The 12099-nt window shown below is 31.8% G+C and overlaps 1 long non-coding RNA gene across 1 annotated transcript; it reads left to right on the top strand.

Moving 5' to 3' along the window:
* The first annotated feature begins 1504 nt into the window (after positions 1–1504).
* LOC139522938 (uncharacterized) lies at positions 1505–5188 on the top strand. Its single transcript, XR_011664528.1, has 2 exons — positions 1505–1799; positions 3101–5188. It is a non-coding gene; the product is annotated as an uncharacterized lncRNA (long non-coding RNA).
* The last annotated feature ends 6911 nt before the right edge of the window (positions 5189–12099 follow it).

Genomic DNA, 12099 nt, shown 5'->3' with positions numbered 1-12099 from the left:
AAACTGAAAACACACACTGAGAATTTGAAATTACACATTGAGAATATAAAATTACACACTGAGAATTTAAAATTACACACTGAGATTTTTGCGCACTTTTTATGCGCACATATCTAATTAGCATACTTAATCTGAATCTATTACAAGCTTAAAACAACAAGGGGACATAACTCGTTAGTCTTTCGATTTAGTTCCAAATTATTAATAAAAAAACTTTAGAAATACAAGAACAAGAAAAATACCCACTTACTCTTATTACAAAATATAACCAAATGGTGAAAAACTTTATTAAAATTATAAGAAAACATTGGAACAATCTGCAAAAAAATGCAGTGAAATTTTTACTCAAGTGTCTATTATAGCATATAAACGTAACAAAAATATAAAAGATTAACTAGCGAAATCAGGGAAACAGTTGGAAGACTTTTGAAAAGGGACACATGTTTAATTACTGGTAGTAATGATCTGAATTATAGGCAACAAACTTATGAATATGACAATGTTAAGTCTTGAAATTTATTACGAATGTTGGTTGAAGGAATCGCATTTCATTATAATGACAAGAGTTCTTGAGATCAAGATATTAATCTGTTGAATTATTCATCTCATGAATATTCATTAGTAATTTACATATTAATCTCAGTGTGTATTTTTGAAATTTCAGTGTGTAATTAACAATTCTCGGTGTGTGTTTTACAATTTATTTCATCTCAGTGTGTTTTATTAAATCTCAGTGTGTAATTTTGAATTCTCAGTGTGTGTTTTTTATTTTTTTAAATCTCAGTGTGTAATTTCGATTTCTCAGTGTGTTATTTTAGGTTTTTAAATCTCAGTGTGTATTTTTTTCGAAAAAAGGGTTTAAACATAGTTTTGACGAGAACGGCTTGCCATACATATCTATATTTTAATTTCCATCTGGTCGTAAAAAGTTTCTATTGTCACATTTTTGTATGTTATCCCTTTAATGGGGATACCCCTCAATTTACGGTTTTGGGTAGTTACCTTAAAATCCGAAAAAATATTTTTTGGTTTAATTTCCCGTAAATTCGTAAATATTTTCGATGCACTGTCATCAAGGATCATCGTAATAATGAAGACATAAATATAGTACCATCCCCAAGTAAAACTTTCAAACTTAAAGTTGGCTAATTTTTAGATAGAAATTTAACGCGTTTTTCTTTGAAAACGAGAAAACATATTAAGATTAAAACTAAAAATAACCGCTACAAAGATAAATCCAGTTTAGTTTAATATTTTTTCTTGAGGTTTAAAATGGTTAGATATAAAGAAATCTGATAAATATTTATTAAAATAAACTCCTTTGATGGGTTTATTGAAATTTAAGTAAAAAACTATTATGGAGGACTTTTAGAAAGTTAAAAAAAAAAAAATACAGTACCCATGGCCATGGCAAAAGCATTGATTAGTGCATACCTAACCAGGCATATAGATCGAAAGATTACAAATAAATCCGTGTTTCCCTGGTAACAGGATTAATTAAATCGCATTAAAATAATTGTGGTAGATATATCAACAGTGTTATCTTATTATTTAACTCATTGTTATCTAAAAGGAAATTATAAAAAAAAAAACAATCATAATATGACGGAAGATATTTTTTTGTCATTCAACGTATGCATTCAAATATATAAACATTGGGAATTTAGAGTGGATAATTTAAATACTCATTGAAACTTGGTGGATTTTAAATAATTCATTTATCTATTAGTATGTACATGTATATCCATATAAAGAAGTTACTTCCTTGTTTTAAACATAAACTTCCTTAGAATCTGTAGGTAAGTCTGTTTATTTTCTAGGTCTTAAAAAAGTATTAACACAAATACTGACCTCCAGGTTAAATTCAAAAAGGCGAAAGTCAATAAAAACTGGCATAATAAAACGTAAGTACATACCAACTAACGGAACAAATCGAAAACAACTGTCATATCCAGAAAGGAGGAGAATAAAATGTGGACAATGCAACTACATATCATATTAAATAATCGTGAAACAATTAAATTCAGATACCACAAAAACGGAAAGGGGTAAGTCCTTAGAGCCAATTTTCTCTGTATGCGTTCCATGTCATAAGCAATCGGTCGTTGAAATCTACTGGAAATAGACAATTAAAATTACAAGAGATTCTGTATTTACATTTATTTTTATAAAGACGTTTAATTCAGACTATTTGGATCATGAATTGTTCTTCTTCTTTGTCTATGTTTGTATGTCTGTTGGTTTTTAAAAGAGTCATTGTGTTTATGTGACTTTTGGTGATTCATGTTATCCATGATATGTAATATTTTATGATATAAAGATAACATTTGTCAGTAAAATATATCTCCATAAAATCAAAATGATATGTAATGCCACATGTCGACAATTTTGCCAATTTTACGTACAAAAATGTGTTTTATTTCCTATAATCAGAAAATCAGGCAATTGCAATAGTGAAATAAAAGCAAAGCTTTGTTTGTTTGATTTATAAAACTAAAAGATAGGCAAACAACAACAGTTCATTAGGACGAAAAACTAAATACACATGTATGAGTCAAATCTGTTATGTGTGATACCACCATTTATTTTCCCCATTAAGTTTTAGTTAAATTTGCACTTTTCCCAAACAATTGTGCAGAATTTATCTTTGTTTCAAATATAGAAATACTTGACATGAGTGTTATCCTGTCTGGTACATAACTGTAGACAAAATGTCACATGGATTTCATTGCATATACGAAAATAACCAATCAACATTCACCTCTTATGTTTCTGTGTCCAAGCTTAAGTAACCATGTAAAATCAAGATTCCAAATTATAGTGTAGAAATACCAAAACAATAATGATGCTTTGAAACAATCAAGATACATTTCTATGGCCCAATTGTTTTTTTACTAAAGTGAAATATAGGATTAATGTCCTCTAATTGACAAATTCAATGGATTTTTGTTTTACAACTACTTAAAATGTTAAAAGGTTCTTTACTTGGGTCAGTCATATACGCATTCGTTTAGTTGTAATTGCTAAATGGAATGCCTGTATTTTATTCTCAATAACTAATCTATACGTATGCTCAACGTAAAAGTATTTTCTTTTTCAGTACTATAATGATGTTATCAGAAAGTCAGCATGGATAGAAGACATGTTTTGTTTATTTCCAAAGCTTTGCTTTTTCAGTCTATCTTTCATATACTTGGCGGATTAAAGTGTGATAAAGACATCGATGCTTGTAAATGTGCGGAGAATACTTATGACCTCTCAAACAGAAGTGGTATTCATGTACATCGTTTGCGCAATTTAAGTTTCAAGAATGACACAACTTGTATTAATTTTAACAATAATAATATACCGAAGTTATCATGCGAAGATTTTTTTCCTATACCAAGCAGCGTAAAACGTTTATATTTTAGAAACTGCAAAATAAAGTCAATTGACTGCAAAAATATTTTTAAGAATTTAACAAATCTGATGGTTTTCGATATTGGATCCAATGAACTGCAAACTAATGCGTTTATAAGCATATTCATGAGTGTTGAAAAGGCGTCAAGTATAGCTTCACTCAGTCTACACATTTCTGGTAACCAATTAAGTGAAAATTACTCATACTCTTTCCTTCATAATTTAAAAGAATTTCGAGCAGATGGCTGTAAAATTAACAACTTACAAAAAATATTGGAAACAAACAAAACTAATAATCGTCTTAGGTTGTTGTCACTGCAACATAACCAGATAAATGAAACTTCGTTAGAAGCATTTTATAATCATGGAGAACAGTACGAAATGCTAGAAAGTTTACTTCTTTCTTATAATCCGGTTAAAAGCTTAACTCGAACTGTTTTCTCCAAATTGCAAAAGCTGAGAAACCTTTGGATTACAAACCTTTTCGCCTTTACAACATTTCCAGGATTGAATTGTCCAAGGATTAATGTACTCGACATAAGTAATTCGTTCTCTTTTAGTCCAGTGGAAGACGTAATAAATGTTTTCAACATCTCCAGGAACATATCAAATCTAGTTTTAAGTGGAACTAACCTAGTAAACTGGACAGAAAATGATCTCCTGCAATTATTAAATCCTTTGACAGAACTAACTGAATTAAATTTAAATAAAACATCATTAACAGAAATTCCGTGCAATCTTTTAAGAGCACAAACGTCCTTAAAATTTATCGGTTTGTCGGAAAACTATATTGTCGGTTGGTTTAGTGACTGCTTTGAAAATATGCCTAAGGCATTAGAAAAGATTTATTTACGTCAAAATCTTATAACTATAATAAACGAAACATCATTTCCGCCAAAGTTTGTGGAAAAGCTAAAGCATCTTTACTTGAATGGAAATCTATTCAAATGTGATTGTTCCGCCCATTGGTTTCGTTCCTGGATGAGAGATCATTATGGAATACTTGATGCGCTTTCTGAGGACAAATCAACACCTTTTTACGAATGTCATTCTCCTAAAAACAATGGGTCATTGCTTGTTGATTTTGATCCCACGTATGAAGAGTGCCATGGATTGTCTATATCCGAGTTGCTATCTTTATCTATATCGGGATTTTGTTTTGTATTGATATTAACGCTAAACGCTTTAACGAAACTCAACAACAAGAAGAGGGGCGAAAGATACCAGAATTACGAAGACATTGACGGTTGGGCCATGGTGAAACTTTCATAATTTGTTGCTATTTGATGTTTTTCATTCATTGATATAAAGAACACAGAGGAGAGTTTCTTTATCAAAAGCAAGAACAATTTTAATGCCAATTATAAAACTATTCAGTGAGTCATAAAACAAACAATTACAAACGGATTCTCTCCTGTTAAAAATCTGCTTTGTTCCATATTTTGTCATGTTGAAAAAGACGACTATAAAATTGGTGTACTAGTAATTGATAAACATGTAACATGTCTGTTTAAATATTCCTCTTCTATACGTTTTACATCATTTGCAGAAATACATAAATATGCTTATAGGGTCCGTTCATAAATGATACAACTGTCTATACATTTATCAACAAAATATATACGTCATTTAGACAGACACCGTTCAACACAATACAACAAACCTAAACTAATTTGATTTAATAGCTAGTCTGTTGTTTGTTTTTTTTAAAGAAGCGCCAGATATCAAATGGGCATTCAAACTTATTTTTCTAAGACAAAATGATAACGCCGCGACCAACAATGACAAACAAGGAAAAGACAAACAACAGTCTACAAATCTCAACATAAAAAAATAAAAACTGAGCAACACGACCCTCGCCAAACTTTAAGGTTGGAACTTTTTTCTCGAAGTACAATTAATTCTATCTGTAACATGTATACTTTTTGTAAATATTTGATTTATTAGCAAAATGATAGTAACCACAGTAGCATTTCTCATCGTAATGCTCAATATTAACAAGGATGTATGATCAAAAGGTTAACTCTAGTTTCTACATTGTAATTTCTTATTTCCTCCTTTAGTTTTTTCTTAACTTTTCGTCATGTATTCTAGCTATGTATTTTTCAGTCAGTATTCAATTAATTTGAAACAAAAGCTTAAATAAACTGTTATGGGCTTATGCATTTTTGAATACTAATGGCATAGGTCTTACACTCCTCTGTTGCACATGCCCTGTGTGCAGTATTATTTCTGACAAAATACTTTCAATGATTTATCATAGAGACTCAGAGTTATATAACATGAGATGAATGAAATGATATGAGTAATTTCAATTAATCATGTTAATGAGACTGCAACAAAACAACAAAGTTATCTAAAGAAGATTGATTCGCCATAGCGAAATGACCCTTACATGTTATTCAATGGGTAGACCATTGTGGTTGAAAAATAAAGTTAGTCCCATTATTTCAATAGAAAAGGTCAAATCATAATGACAGTGCAATACAGTCAACTAAATCTTAATATGAAAGCTGATTGTTAAATAGTATCAGAGGAGTTCACAAGTATCATTTTAGTCCAAGAATGGTTAAAGTACAACAAATCAAATAAAAATGGTCATTTTTTTATATAGCTAACCCATTCCTCTGAAGCCGCATCATGTGCTTGATGAATAAGGAGAATACTCTTTACTATAAATATGCTGTATTTGAATTTCTCTGGAAAAAAGTAAAATCACAAAAACTGGACTCCGAGAAAAATTCAAGAAGGAAAGTCTCTCATCAAGTGGCAAAATAAAAAGCTCAAACACATGAATGCATAACAACTGTGTGTTATGTAATAATGGACGATTAAACCTGGTTCAAAATCAATGAAATATCTTACGTATATAGAAAGATATTACGTGGAAAATTGATGAAATAAAACACGTTTACGGAGTTTAAATGAGTACTAAAGTGCTTTAAATATTTGTGACATATACACGTGTATATATTCTTCCTTGTCCCATAATTACATTTTACTTCCTTGTTTAGTTCCGTGACATACTAGTAATTGATTTTTGATTTTTTAAATACTGTCTCAGATGACTTAAAAACATATAATGACAGATTATTTTTAACAATTAGATGAAAGAATATCTATTACAATAAAATTGCATTGTGTCATATTTAAAAGAATCACTAGCGGATTTAGAGGGGGTTCGGGTCAGGGGAAACAAATTGTATAATATTTTGTGTAATTAAATTGCAAAATAAAAAGAGACAAATACAGTTTAAAATTATTTATGCGATTCCCCTTGTGACTTACTTATAATGTATCAGACAAAAGCAGAAGGTTGGCCTTGTTTTGTTAAAGATTTTTATTTACATTTATAATAAAAATGAATCAGTGGAAATCTAGACAAGTCAAACGTATAATGACAAAAATACAGAACCAAAAGAGAGCTCTAACCGAAAGACCGTAATCAAATTGCAAAATCAAGCCCAAACACATCAAACGAATGGATAACGACTGTCACTGAATTCCTAACTTGGTACAGGTATATATCGTTATGTAGAAAATGATGGATTAAACATTCAACTGACCTTTATCATGTTTATGTGTTTCATACTAATTTAATCGTCAGTGCTGTTTTATAAGACAGATACGTTCACAACGATCAACACTTTTAGAAGCAATTCCTACAGTGTTGATTGGGGTATAGATAAATGGTCATCTGAACAACCCACAGTAAAAACCTGACCGAAGAGGGGCATCCGATTGGTTGTGTGGGATGAATAAATTCGCAGCCACGGTGGTTTTTTGCGCTCTTCGCAAATTTAAATAAATAATAACTTTTTGATAAATTAGTAAGTGGCATGTTGTAAATGAAATTTCTACAGATAAAACATTAACATTAACATGAAATATTGGTAACCAGACGTTTTGTAAACATCCAAAGGTTTACAAATCACATCGTAAGTGATGATAGGTCCACACTTCTGCTGCATAATAAATTTCCAGTAGATTCAATAATGATCGTTTAACAATAACTTCAGAAAATTTGGAGAAAAAAGAAATAGTTCTGCATTTACACATGTCGCTGAATGTAATTGCTTGTATACTGAAGCGTAACTGCCGTTCCCTTTCATTAAAGGTTAGACAAATTAAACGCACTAAGTGCTGAAAACAATCAAACTATAGAAAAACAAGAAATGGCTGCACGGCAGATGTTAAAATTGCTTACATGCTACAACTAAGCATTACTAAGCTGCAGACCAAATATCGTTGCATTCCCAATACATTAATTGTTGTCAATATAATAATGGAATTCTATACCACTGTCATACAAGTGAGAGGTTGTCTAGCTATAACCAGGTTTAATTCACCATTTTCTACAAAAGAAATGTCTGTACCAAGTCAGTATATGACAGTTGAAATGTCTGTACCAAGTCAGTATATGACAGTTGTTTTCCTTTCGTTTAATGTGTTTGAGTTTTCGACTTTGCCATTTTATGAAGCAAGGTCTGTTTTGAATTTTGCTTGGAGTTCGATATTTTTGTTATTTTACTATTTTCTCCAATTGAAGCCAATTTAGAAATCAGTTAATAAAATATGTCCCGGGACTTTCAAATGACCGGAGTCCAGTGATTTCTAGACCTGCTTTACGCATTTTAGAAATATCTGTCTTCAGGTTTGCTCAATCACAAATGGAAAATGAACGAATATGACAATAACTTATTGTTTCAGATCAAAAGGGCAAAATACAAAACAAAGTTCTCATTGTTTTTATCACTAGTACTGAGTTCTGTCCGGAAATGAAGGCTTTTGATAGGGACATCAAGTAGATTAGCAAATAAGCCAACAATGAAAAACTCGGAAAAGGAAATTGTATTGATAATACAAAACAATGGTCAAATAAGTATGTAGTTCAAAAACTTCACAACATAGCTGAAGGACGCCTCCGGGTGCGGGAATTTCTTGCTACATTGAAGACCTGTTGGTGACCTTCTGCTGTTGTTTTTTTCTATGGTCGGGTTGTTGTCTCTTTGGCACATTCCCCATTTCCATTCTCAATTTTATGAAATCACGTGATTTTTTTGTGTGAGAATAATACCCATGAACAGAAATTAATGAGTGAAGAAAGAAATAAGTATTAATAAGGTAGGATATAAAGGAGTGTATCTAACACCAAAAAATGAAAGTACTTGACGACAGTCTTTCAAGTTTGATAATGAAAATGCATATCTTCGAAAAATTATATTTTTTGGTGTGTGAAAACTAGGGTTTATAGTCTTCAACCACTAAAAAAATCTAGTCTGCCCTTCCACGAAATATTTAATTAGAATTTTTTTTAATGTTAATGAATTTTGAAAATTCCACCTGACAACCGATCATACAATAGTTTTAAGTTGAATCAATGCAGACAAGATCATTAACTGATGCCCATTAGCTAGTTGATACATTTGTCTTTTAAAATACAACTGACATATAAGGATCTTAATGGTGCAATGTGGATAAATTTATCGGTTTCCTAGAGCAAAATTGGCAGCGCGTCATCCCTACAATGGCTTCCATTTCTACGATTGTGAAAATGAACTGGCGTAATTGGGAAATTTTGACGAAGTAGAATCCTGACTGCGTAAATATTCAAATAGCAAAATAAATGCTAGATACACTGCATTTTGCTTTCAAAGTAGTTTTTGAATAGTTTAGCCCTTTTCGTAATTTATTGAAACCAATTCATTAATTTAAATCTGATATACTGCTGGAACATCTGCAAAAGCTACCAGTGATGATTACTAAGACCTGCCTTTGTGAACACATAACATAAAAATCGAAATAAAACATTCCATTAAAAGGAACGATGATTTAGTTAACAATACTATTTACCATCATCGGTCCTAACATTGTTCCTAAAAGACCAACAATACAAAATCTACGGGCGATGACCGTTTCATATGCAACATGTTAAAACATAACGCTTGCTGTTCGGTGTGAGCCAAGGCTCCGTGTTGAAGACCGCACCTTGACCTATAATGGTTTACTTTTATAAATGTTGACTTGGATGGAGAGTTGTCTCATTGACACTCATACCACATCGTCCTATATATATGGTCTACTCCACAGCAATACACCAACTAAATCCTAAATATTAAACAAGCAATTTCAATCTGTCTACTCTAAAGAGGACAAATATAACATGCCACACATGGGATAAAGTCATTTCCATCTAGGGCGATATCAGTCAGCCAGGCTACTCCGAGGACTAAGACCATTCAAAAACTAAAATCACAAAAACACTGAACTCCGAAGAAAATCCAAAAAGTCCCTAAACAAATGCGGAAAAAAGCCACTAAGTCTGATGAAATTGCAGCTAATATACTAATACTCAAATAAGCAGCTGAACAAATATCACTATACCTGACTTTACATTTCAGGAAATCTGTCAACACCAGAACCATCCCCAACAACTAGCGAACTGCCATCATTGTACCAGTCTTCAAAAAAGGTGAAAAACACAACGCTTCAAACTATAGACCAGTTTCATTGACTTCGATACAGATGATTTCAGATATATTCCCTTTTAACGAATGTGACCTATCGAATTATACTATTTTACAGGATTTGTAATAACATGTGTATGGTTGTCCCGTTTTGTTCTTTATCTTCCTATAAACTGAGTAGTCGTCTACAAATAAACATTACCTGAGAGTTTGAAGATTGTGGTAGGTCGTTTATGTAAAATAGGAATAAGAGGAGAGCATTAAATAAAGGCAACAGTAGTATACCGCTGTTCAAACTCATAAATCCATGGACAAAAAACTAAATCGGGGTAACAAACTAAAACTGAGAGAAACGCATTAAATATGACACAACACTACAATGTAACACACACAGAAACGGACCAAGCAACAGACAAAATCCCACGAGAATAACAAAACATTAATATAAAAAACATTAAATTGATTGTCCCCTGTGGCACCCTTGAGATGACATATATAGCCTTTCAAGCAATACTGATTGTGTTATCTTGCGTAGGAATGTCACGGACTATAGCAGGTCATTGCATACACCAACGGCGTACTCTATAAGACCAGTACATGTACTTCTTCTTTCCAAGATCAACTCTGGAAAGGAACCCTTTACCGGAAAAAGCAACAACATCAGCTACATGAGAAGAGTTCAAGGCCATTACTACCATCCTGCCAGATGCCTTGACAGAAGTATGTGCATATAGTTTGAAAATAAATAATAATAGTAAATAGCTACTGCTTTGTTTGATAATGGAGGAGGAATTAAGCCTCGTGGTTATACGAGCAAGAGTCATTATGGTATAAAGAAGAGTACGACTCCGTATTGAAAGAAGGAGAATAAGAATATATTGTTTTTCTAATTGTATGTTTCTGGTCACCTAGCCGCCTTTGGTTTTTTCATATCTCAATTTTTTTAAACCCACTGAACTACAGGTCCTGACTTAGAACAGGAGCAAACAAACCCAGCGGGTTTATATATTTTAACAGGCTCTAAATATTCGTCCTATTCTGAAATATTAGTGAAACAACACAACATAGAAATAAATCATCAATTGAAATGGCTTGAAAATTAAAAGCAATATGAATATTATTGTTATATACATATGCACTTTAATGGATCTACAATCTGTCGATTACTGTGTCTTGGCATTGCACAAGATCACGTTTTTCTCTGGCTGTTTTTTACGTCTTTACACTCAATCCATTGGATGTTGGATGTGTACTGATTGATAATTGAGTCTAGGATGCATCATTTTTTTTAATTAGTTGATATTGGATTTTAACTAGCCGTCAGTAACTGAGTACTCTCATATCTGTATTTGAAGTGTCTTTCTATTGTTGGGATGTTAAAGTACCTGTTCTCGCCACTGTGTTTTTGTTATATGATCTTATATGTATTTCTATATATGTATCCATCTGATCAGTTAACTTATTTTTATAGTTCGTTTTTCTGTTGTACTATTACAACACTGTCCATGATAAGGGAGGGTTTGGATCCCGCCAACATGTTTAACCCCGCAACATTCTGTATGTATGTGCTTGTCCCAAGTCAGGAGCCTGTAATACAGTGGATGTCGTTTATTGCTGTGTTACATATTTGTTTTTCATTGATTTTTTTTTTACATTAATTAGGCAGTTAGTTTTCTCTATATAGTTAACAGTCACTTAAGCCATGATGGACTAACTAGTACTTGTTCTGATTATGACGGCCTCAATTTGAGAGGGTTGTTTTTCTTCATAAAATGAAAATTTACTGATGCAATCTTTACATACTAGTACAATAAATATAGTTGAACTACAATGAATAGCTTATAGTATTTGAAAAACAGGCAAAACCATGAAAACTTAACATTATCCTTTGGAAAAGTATACATGGTATATCTAAACAAATAATCCTGCATTGACCAACAAACATGCGGTCAAGGTCAAATGAATCCTGTGAGACGAAAATATACATGTTTCTATCATTCTATACACCAAATATAGTTGAAATATTGATAAAAGTATCTGACAAATAGACCAAATCAGAAAAAAAATATTGACAAATGAACAATGAACAATGAGGTCAAGGTCCGATCCAACCTGCAAGCCAGACATGAACACATTACAATCATTCCATAGATATAGTTGACTTATTGCTTATAGTAATTGAGATATGGACTTCATCACATAAACTTTATCTTGATCAGACGTGTAGACCTTG

The sequence above is a fragment of the Mytilus edulis genome, chromosome 5 (genome assembly GCF_963676685.1).
Source record: "Mytilus edulis chromosome 5, xbMytEdul2.2, whole genome shotgun sequence".
Taxonomy (NCBI): Eukaryota; Metazoa; Mollusca; class Bivalvia; order Mytilida; family Mytilidae; genus Mytilus; species Mytilus edulis.
Note: the sequence above shows the minus strand (reverse complement) of the source record. Positions and strands in the feature narration are given on the sequence as shown.